Genomic DNA, 10,376 nt, shown 5'->3' on the forward strand with positions numbered 1-10,376 from the left:
TCCGATTCCTCTATTTTCTAACCACCAACAATCCCTCATTAATCGCTCTCTCCTTAGTCCCTCCCCCCTCTCTCTCTACATTATTTAGATGCTCTATCTTCTTGCCTCAATTTAGTCTGTTTTTCAACCCCCTCAGTTTTGGTCGTTGCTATAAATAGTACTAATTTCTAGGGCTTTATATTTCTTAACTAAAATTTTTGATTATTTCGTGGTTGTATAAATTACTTCCTGCTTCAGTTTTGATAGAGCAAAGAAGATGTTTATTTCCAGTTGTAAGTAGTGGTTATTCTTATTATAGTTATTATCATTATTTCTCTATTCATATTTATTATTCTCTGGTTGATTGGTTCATGACTTACCTTATTTTTTGTATTGACGATTGATGATATCAGGAATCTAAGGTTGATAAGAGGAGTACAAGCTATCAAGGTAAATTAAAAATTTTCTATTATCTCTGTTATCTCAAATTTTTTGTTATATATGTTTCTATGTGGAGTAAATTAGACACTATAAACGGTTGTTTAATTAATCTGTGATCTGTGAAGAACCAGTATATTCATCACACACTTCTCATTATTCAAGAAAAATTATAAAACCCCGATCATAGTTCTTTTGTTATGGGAGCTTTTCTACTATCGTGTTGCATGATTATCATTCGAATTGCAAGTTTTGTGATTACTACCTGCCACTGAAACATTTTGATATATGTTTTCTCTTCCAATACTAAATCCTTTGTATATATTTCCAGCAATGGTAAAAGACATAAAGAGTTAGGAGATTCACGATTAAAAGAATACTTTTGTCCATCTTGTTCATTTTCAACAATTTATCTATTTCTAGAAATTAAAATTATAAAATTAAAAGAATATGCTTTTTTATCTGAATTCTACAATTGCATTGGTGCGTAGTTTGCAAATCTTAATCTAATGCATCTTGAGAAACTAATGTAGAGCGTAATTTCGATGCCTAATACTAAAATCTTAACAAATAATTGGCTGCGAAGAATAGCGAGCAATAATAAAGAGAAGAAAATGAAAGCTAAAAGGAAGAACATAAATAAGCTATGGTTGAATTAGCGAATAAATTGGATCATTGAATAGTGAGATTTTTAGTTTCCAGAGACTGTGTAACGAAAAGAATATTCTTTTTTTTTATCCAGTTCTTATTACGATAAGCATAGTATTCATGTTGATTGAAACGCAAAGGTCTGTAATCAATTTATAATCATTTACTTAATTGTATATAGTTCTTATTACACATATGGTAGTGATTGTTGTAACTTATTGTTGGAAATTATGGTTAAATCTGGAAATAAACAGTGAAGGATGATGTGCTGTTATTTTAAACTTTTTCAATTAACTGCTGTGCGTTTGTGAAACGTTGTGCTTAAAGTAATATTTGACCTACTCCAGTGCAAGGATCCCAAGGCTAAACTGCTTGCAGGAACAGCAGTACAGTACTCTGGTGTGCACCAACCCAGTACTGTCAAGATCTCCTCGATCTATAAGACCTTTCGGTCAAGGCAAAAGATCTCCTCAATCTCAGAACCTTTCGGTTTAACGTGGCGCCAAACAGCGCCACCTTACCCGGATGCCTCCGTGCGAAGTGCAAACTACGCCTAACAAAGCGCTACTTAGCGCCTCAGCCCGATTAGCCCCGATCCCCGGCCCACGGCCTACGGTCCACGACCCACGACCCACGACCCACTAGAACTTATGAGAGATTAATTCAAATAAAACACTTCCCGGCTTGCCGTTAATATATATATAGTTTGAAAACTCATTTTGGAAAGTAGTTTTGACCAAAAAATCCAACAATCCCCCACAAATTTTTAAACTAGTGTCATGTTATGGTGTCGTCGTTTCAATCATTGTGCATAAGGTAGATGTTGCAAGGACTTGAATCCCCCTTAGACCAACTGAATAGAAGATAGATGCATGGTGTCACAGAGACTTGAACCAGCTCATGTCTAAAATCCAGTGATCACACAAGATCAAACTCATCTGTGATAGTTTTCACTTTGAACCACACTTGCCTTTGTCTTTGCACATTTATGGCCATGTGCTAGTCCTGGTTTCTAATAGGGCTCTAGGTATCTTTCCACAATACACCATAGGAGACGACTAAATCTCCACACAGGCATAGGTGAGTTCTTTAGGCATGTTTTCTATCAAACATTCCGCATCCGAAATGCTTTGAACTCATTAAGGCTTAAGAGCCATCCTCTCTCATGATAAGATTCTAGGTGATTCCTTTAGGCGTGTTTCCTATCTAACACCCCGCATCCGAAATGCTTTGAACCCATTAAGGCTTAATAGCCAACCCCTTTACATAATAGGAGTATCGGTGAGTCATTTAGGCATGTTACCTATCTAACATCCCGCATCCGAAATGCTTTGGACCCATTAAGGCTTAACAACCAACCTCTTTACATGATAGGATTTCACTTGTAAATCTTACTTGACTTTTGAACCAATTATCTTATCATTAGTAGCGTAAGCTTTGAACTACGTAAGCTTTGAACTAATAACTTGACAAAATGGTAAGTGTTTGTAAGACTCACAAAACTTTACAAATCTTACTTGATTTTTGAACCAGTAAGCTTTGAACTAATAATTGGATGAACATGGTAAGTATTTGTAAGACTCACAAAACTTTGAGACCCATTGCAGCACATGTCCTTTTGACTATGTCCTTTTCAGACATTTAGTCAAAGGATCAGCCACATTCTCTGAAGACCGAACGTCAATCACCGAGATGACTCCTTGGCAAATGAGTTCTCTCAAATAGCCATGCTCCAGACGAATGGTCCGCTTCTTTCCATTGAACAACGAGTTCGCTGCCACAGCACCCGTTGCCTGATTATCACAATAGATTATAATTGCGTCTTGTAATTCTATTAATGGAAGGTCTCGGAGAATACAACTGAGCCACTCAGCTTCATCTCCTACAGCACAGAGTGCAAAGAACTCAGATTCCATCGATGACTGTACAATCATAGTTTGCTTCTTAGATTTCCACGAGACGATAGCTTCGCCTATGGTGAAGATAAAACCTCCAGTAGATCTGCACTCATCTGGTTCTGAGCACCAGCTCGCATCTGAATAACCTTCAATTACAACCGGATATCCAGTGTAGAATAGACCCAGACCTGTAGTTCCTTTTAAGTATCTCATCAATCTCTAGACAGCATCACAGTGAAGCTTTCCATGATTACTTGTGAACCTACTAAGCATTCCCACAGCGAATGCTATATCTGGCCTTGTGCAGCTCATCGCGTACATAAGACTTCCAATTATCTTTGAGTACCTTAGCTGCTCTACTGGTCTTCTAGTGTTTGATCGAAGCTTCTTGTTGTAATCATACGACACTGACAGTTCTGGTAGGTCGTAGTAGACATACTTTCTTAGCATGCTCTCGACATAATGAGATTGGGACAATCCAATACCCTCTTCAGAGTATATGATTTTGATTCTAAGAATCACGTCCGTAGTTCCAAGGTCCTTCATGCTAAACTGAGCTGATAGAAATTTCTTGGTAGATGTTACTATCTCCAAATCACTCCCGACGATGAGTATATCATCCACATAGAGGTAGATAACCACCACCTTCCCTTTAGCGACCTTGATGTATAGGCACTTGTCAGACTCACTGACTTGATACCCATTGTTGCGAACAACCCCATCAAACTACTTATGCTAGAGTTTTGGTGCCTGCTGAAGTCCATATAGAGACTTAATAAGTTTACAAACTTTACCAGGTGGAGCATCAAGCCCTTCTGCTTTCTCCATGTAGATCTCTTTTGTGAGGTCTCCATTGAGAAAGGCAGCATTCACATCCATCTGATGTATGACGAACCTTTTTATCGCCGCCCATGCGATAAGCACTCTGATGGTAGTGATCCTGCAAACTGGTGCATAGATGTCAAAGAAGTCTATTCCTTCTCTCTGAGAGAATCCTTTCGATCCTGCAAACTGGTGCATAGATGTCAAAGAAGTCTATTCCTTCTCTCTGAGAGAATCCTTTCGCCACCAATCTTGCTTTGTACTTCTCAATAGTACCGTCAGGACGAAGCTTCTTTTTGAAGATCCACTTGCAATTGATAGGCCTAGCACCTTCAGGTACATCCATCAGCTCCCACGTGTGATTTTGGATCAATGAATCCATCTCATCATCTATAGCTTCTTTCCACATAAGAACGTCGGTTGACTGCATTGCTTCTTGGAAAGTTTGTGGGTCTCCTTCCACATTATAGGTGATAAAGTCATCTCCAAAATCTTTCTGTCTTCTAACACGTTTGGAAGATGGTTCAGTAACTCCTTCATCACTGACACTTTCAGTTTCTCGCTAAACTGGCTCCTCTGGTGCGTATGACGTACTAGCATTCTCTGCTATATTTTTGAGCAATAATCCTTTATCTTTGATAAACTTATCCTCAAAGAATTTTGCATCCCGAGCTTTGATGATGGAGTTAGTTCCAAGGTCAAGAAACCTGCAAGCATCACTATCTTCAGTAAAGCCAAGAAACACACATCTATTTGCCTTTGGTCCGAGCTTAGGCGTTCTGATATCTGGAACTCGAACATATGCGAGACACCCCCACACTTTGAGACTATTCAAATGATCTGGATATCCTAACCATAACTGATGAGGAGTACTATCAGTTTTAGAATATGGTACTCTGTTCAAAATCCAGTTTGCCATCAATGAAGCCTCTCCCCAATTGCATGTAGGTAGACCGGATGTGATTAGCATCGAATTCACTATCTCGATCAATGTACGATTTCCTTTCTGCAATTCCATTAGATTACGAAGAATACAGAGTAGTAGTTTTAGCAATGATTCCATGCTCCTTGAAACATGTCTCCGACTCCTTGGATCAGTACTCCCCTCCTCTGTCACTCCTGAGTCTTTTCACCTAAAGTCCAAGCTGCTTCTCTACTCGAGTCCGAAATTCGACAAACTTACTGAAGGCTTCATCTTTAGATTTCAGCAGGTAGACGTGGCAGAAGCGAGAGTGGTCATTAATGAAGGTGATAAAGTACTTCATGCCGCCTTGAGTGATGAAGCTCTTGAAATCACAAGTATCTGAGTGAATCAGATCTAATAAGTTGGTGCTTCTTATGACACTTGGAAACGGCTTCCTTGTCAGCTTTGCTTGCGCACAGACTTCACACTTTTCAGGTTTGTTACCCCCACATTTTGAAAGTAATCCTAACTTCTCCATGCTAGACAGCTTTCTATAATTTACATGTCCTAGTCTATTATGCTATAATACAGAGGAGTAAGCAGAAGATGATACTTCATTTACAACTGAGTTGGGTACAATAGTACTGATCTTATACATGTCATTAGCACGATATGCATTGCTAAAATATATTTTCTTAAAAGATAACACAACCTTTTCTTAAAAGGTAGCACCTGTATCTAACCACTAACCGGAGACTTTACTGGGAGTTGTCACCTGAAAGAGCATAACCACACAATTATCAAGTTGATTAACATTGTGTACTATTCCCTTTTTTGGTGCTTTGTAGTCTTTGGCAAAATGTCATTGCTTCCCACAATTGAAGCATTTTCCGTTCTTATTGAAATCTTTCTTCTGAACATTCAGGTTCTTCGGATTATGATTCTTCTTTTTGTTAAAAGACTTCTTTTTCTTAGAAGAACTGGTAGCCTTCTTAGAGTTAGTAGCCACCATGTTAGCAGACGCCTTCTGCTTAGCTAGGAGCTCATTCTTTGTACGAGTCCGAATCTCGTCTCGATCCGAATGAACCTCTTCAAATCAGATAAAATCACCTATCTTTTTCTTCTTCAAATGTCCGTGGAAAATGACATCCAAGATGGAGGAAGCTTGTTGACAATTGCACCAGAAATGAAGGTTTGACAAAGACTGATTTTTTCATCCTTCAGCTTCATAACAAGCTTTTCAAGCACTTTGACTTGAGGCAAACCTCAGTATCATCTTCAAACTTGAACTCCAGAAATTTGTCAATGAGGCGAGACTTGGAAAGCTTCTCCTCATCCTTGTATTGCTCCTCCAGATCATTCCAGATTTCCTTTGTAGAGGTCTTATTGGTGTAAGTATCTGCTAGATAATCAGCCAGGCAGTTAAGGAGATAACTCCTACAGAAATGATCATCTTTATCCCAAGAGGCTTTAGACTCTGAGTCTTCTTTAAAGTTAGGTTTTTCCTCAGAAATAACATAGCAGATTTTAGGGGTTGCATCCCAAAAATCACTTTTCAACGCTATGCGTTAAAGTTAGATCCATCAAAGTTTTCTAACTTGAGACAGTCTACTCTAAGAGTCCTTGCAGGATCCATTAGTAGATCTGAAATATTGCTTTAAGATTGTTGGAAATTATGGTTAAATCTGGAATTAAACAGTGAAGGATGATGTGCTGTTATTTTAAATTTTTTTAATTAGCTGCTGTGCGTTTGTGAAACGCTGTGCTTAAAGTAATATTTGGCCTACTCCGGTGCAAGGATCCCAAGGCCAAACTACTTTCAGGAATAACAGTACAGTACTCTGATGTGCACCAACCCAGTACTGTCAAGATCTTCTTGATCTATAAGACATTTCGGTCAAGGCAAAAGATCTCCACGATCTCAGAACCTTTTGGTTCAAAACCTTTCGGTTTCAGGGTTCCTGCGGGCATAGTTTCTGCAGCAGCTACACAACAACAGCAACAACAACGTCGATCCGATGTTCGTTTTCCAAGCTCGCGTGTGTATACCGACGGTCGTATTCTATACTGACGTTCATATTCCACGCTCGCGAGAAAGTTTCCAGCTGTAACCTAGAGCTGTCCAAGGGTGCTATTTATAGGCCTCTAAGGCCAGCTCAAGAGTCACTAGCAATTAATGTGATCGTTACAATTCTTAATGACAATTAAGATTGTAACATCATTGCATTAAATTGCTCTTAATGCTATTGTAACTGCTGCATTCAGTAACTGCTGAATACAAGGCAATCAATAGATGCGTTGCTACGAAACACGAGGGTCACGTCTTAGTAAATCAGACAAACCTCATTTGACAAATGAACGTCGTCAAACAGGCGAACCTCGTATGACAGACGGACCTCATCGAACGAGCGAACATAGTCAAACAGGCGAACCTTGTATGATATATGAACCTCGTCGATCGAACGAACCTCGTCAAACAGGCGAACCTCGTATGACAGACGAACCTTGTCAAACAAGCGAACCTCGTATGACAGACGAACCTCATCGAAGGAACGAACATCGTCAAATAGGCGAACCTCGTATGATAGATAAACTTCGTCGAACGAGCAAACATTGTCAAACTACGAGAACGCTAGGGTCACCCTCGTGTGAATACGTAGCTCGTCCGCATGCTGCGAAGCAACCTTCGTGGCGCCACATCGACCCAATGCCGTGCGAAGTGTAAAGTGCGATTATCATTTATATCGCCTTTGTCAATTGCTTGTTGTTTATATTGCCCTATCACTTTAGTAGTTTGTTTATTTTATCCTTTGTTTATATTGGTTATCCTTGCTAATAATTCATTGTATTTCTTATTTGCTAGGATAATTTGTTAGTAAAGTTTTTAATCGGTATTAACTAGGATTAGATTAGCATAAACCCTATTCACCCCCCTCTAGGGTTCCTTCCTAGTAGCCTTAGGGTGCTTTTATTTGGTATCAGAGCTTGGTGCTCTTTGATTTAAGGTCTAATCACATTGAGTTAAAGATCCAAGTTATCTTTTTGTGCTAATCAAATTTTGACTGCAATTTGTATCTTGCTTGCATATTTTCACATATATATCATGAATATGGATGCATTTCGTCTAGGCTATGATCCAAATATTGCTCCAAAATATAAAAATTTCCCTTATGCTCAATGGTGCTCTAGATTTAAAATTTTGTTGAATCTGGAAATATCGACTTATTAAAAGTTATTGATTGTGCTTATATTGTGCCCACATTGGAGAAATCCAAGTGGAGCAATCATGATAAGAAAATTTTTACAATGAACAAGTTAGTGTTAGAATTCTTGCATAAGGTTTTTGAACCATGTATTTCTAACGAACTTGCTCATTTTGATAGTGCTTACATGATTTAGAAACTTTTTGAAGCACATCAAGGAGATTTGGAGGAGATTCGACACGTTGTGGTGGAATCGACTTCAAGTGATAGAGGAGCATCTTGCACACGACCACTAGACGATAGTCTTAGTATGGTAAGCGATTTGAAATCCGATGATGATTTATCTTTTAATGAACTCGCTTGTGCTTAGGAGAGATTATCGCATGCCTACACAAAATTACAAAATAATTTTATTGATCTTAAAAGCAAGCATGTCATTTTGAAATTCGATCATGAGAAGCTAGCTTCCAATTTTGATATCATTTCTCAAGAAAATGTTGCTTTTAAAAAAAATAATGATATGTTAAAATTAGAAAATGAGAAATTATCATCATCCATTGCTAGCTTATCTCATGCTAAGATTGATGCCATGTTAGAGGTAGAAACAATTAGAAATGAATTTAATTCATTCAAATTTAATCATGATCCTTCTACTTCTAATGTTAATGCAAATGTGTTTAATGATTAGTCGACTGTTGTTATAAATCGCATTTCATCTTTAGATTCAACTCTTACTACATGCATTAACAACCATAAAAAGCTCATGAACATATGTGCTAAGCCTCATGCTAAAACATCTAAACATCCTATACATCATGCACATATGTATAGCAAAATTTACAAATGTTCCATTTGCGATCGAAAAGGCCATCTAGCTAAATTTTGTTATGATACACAAAAATCTAAAAATACTAATATCAATGCTTCTTGTGCATCTCATAAGGCTTCTTCATTACACACACATGCACATGCATCAAATGCTCATCATAAACATGCTAATGTGTTTAAATGTGGTTATTGTGGTCGTTTTGGCCATTTGGCAAAGTTTTGCTTTGATTTGAAAAAGATTTTACTTTTTCCAAATAATTTTAAAAGACCACAAAAGTTTAAATGTGATCATTATAGTCGTTTTGGTCATTTGACCAAATTTTGTTTTGATTTGAGGAGAGTTTCTCGTTTGCAAAATAATTTTCAAGATAAACCTATTTTGCAAATGAGCCCCGTGCACAATCGTTTGGTCAACATAAGCAAATGCTTCATTTTCATTGTATTTATTACAATCAGAAGGGTCATTTGAGTAATTTTTGCTTTGACCGTGTTAGTGCACCAAATGTGTCTAAGAGGGTTCATAACCCTAGGGCTTTGAGCTTAAATGATAGGGGTCATGTCCCTAACCAATCAGGCACTAAGAATACTTGGGTGTCAAAATCTTTTTAAAACCAAAATTTTTATTATTTTTTATTTTTCTTGGTTTTGAAAAATATGTTTTAAAATTTTTTTGAATATGAAAATAATTTTTCTTTGATCAATTCTTTTGTTTTCATGATTATTAGTTTTTATTTTGATGAGAGGTTTGTGTTTATATATCCCCCCGGATTTATTGGGTTTTTATTCCCAAATCATGTTTACCGGGTGCTAATATGTTCATATGGGTTGAAACAAGCTTAAGAGATTGATATATTTTCCTCTCTTGCCTTATATGGTTTACTTTTATAGATTTCATTTGATTTATGATTTCATTTGAGTGATTTGTTTTCATTTGAAAACTTTTTTCATGATTATCATGTTTTTTCTTTCTCTTGATTTCATAAATCTTTTAAACATGGCTTCTATGTTTATACCTTGGTCTTTATTGCATATATTCTATATGGCATTTTGATAAGGGAAGCAATCCCTATATTTGTTTTATACTCACCGTGCTTATTTGTAGGGGGAGCTTTCGCTCTCTTCATTCTTTTGTTTTCCCCTTTTTGATGTTGTCAAAGGGGAGAAATATAGTGGGTATATCTTGTTTTGGTTATATGCATGATAATTTTAATTTACATATTAATCTCCTTTCATGCATATATCTCTTTTATAAATTGTTTGTCATCATAAAAAAGAGGGAGATTGTTGGGTCCTTTTGTTTTGATAATGATTAACAAACAATTTATAACTAATATTGTTTGTGTAATGTTTGTGTTTTGTATTTATTCTAGGCAAACAATATGTTGAAGGATGGATGGAGTTGAGCCTCAACGATCATATCTATTGGAGGTTGGTGGAATAGTGCAGTGAATCCTTACAATTCAAGTCAAGATACAAGTTCAAGCTTCATCCGCAAGTGTACCAAGTTGAGCTTCATCGAAGATCTAAATAGCTTGGGTAATTTAGTTTAGGTTTTTATCTTATGTGTGTTAGTACTTTAAGCTCAATATCATATACACACATACACATTTTAGTTTTATATATATATATATAGTTATATATATACACAAGTTTTGG

The 10,376-nt window shown here is 37.0% G+C and overlaps 1 long non-coding RNA gene across 1 annotated transcript; it reads left to right on the forward strand.

Moving 5' to 3' along the window:
* LOC109823543 lies at positions 7 to 10,131 on the forward strand. The gene is made up of 4 exons (XR_002242411.1): positions 7 to 272; positions 393 to 429; positions 8,089 to 8,205; positions 10,091 to 10,131. It is a non-coding gene; the product is annotated as an uncharacterized LOC109823543 (long non-coding RNA).

Source organism: Asparagus officinalis, chromosome 1, assembly GCF_001876935.1.
Source record: "Asparagus officinalis chromosome 1, Aspof.V1, whole genome shotgun sequence".
Classification (NCBI taxonomy): Eukaryota; Viridiplantae; Streptophyta; class Magnoliopsida; order Asparagales; family Asparagaceae; genus Asparagus; species Asparagus officinalis.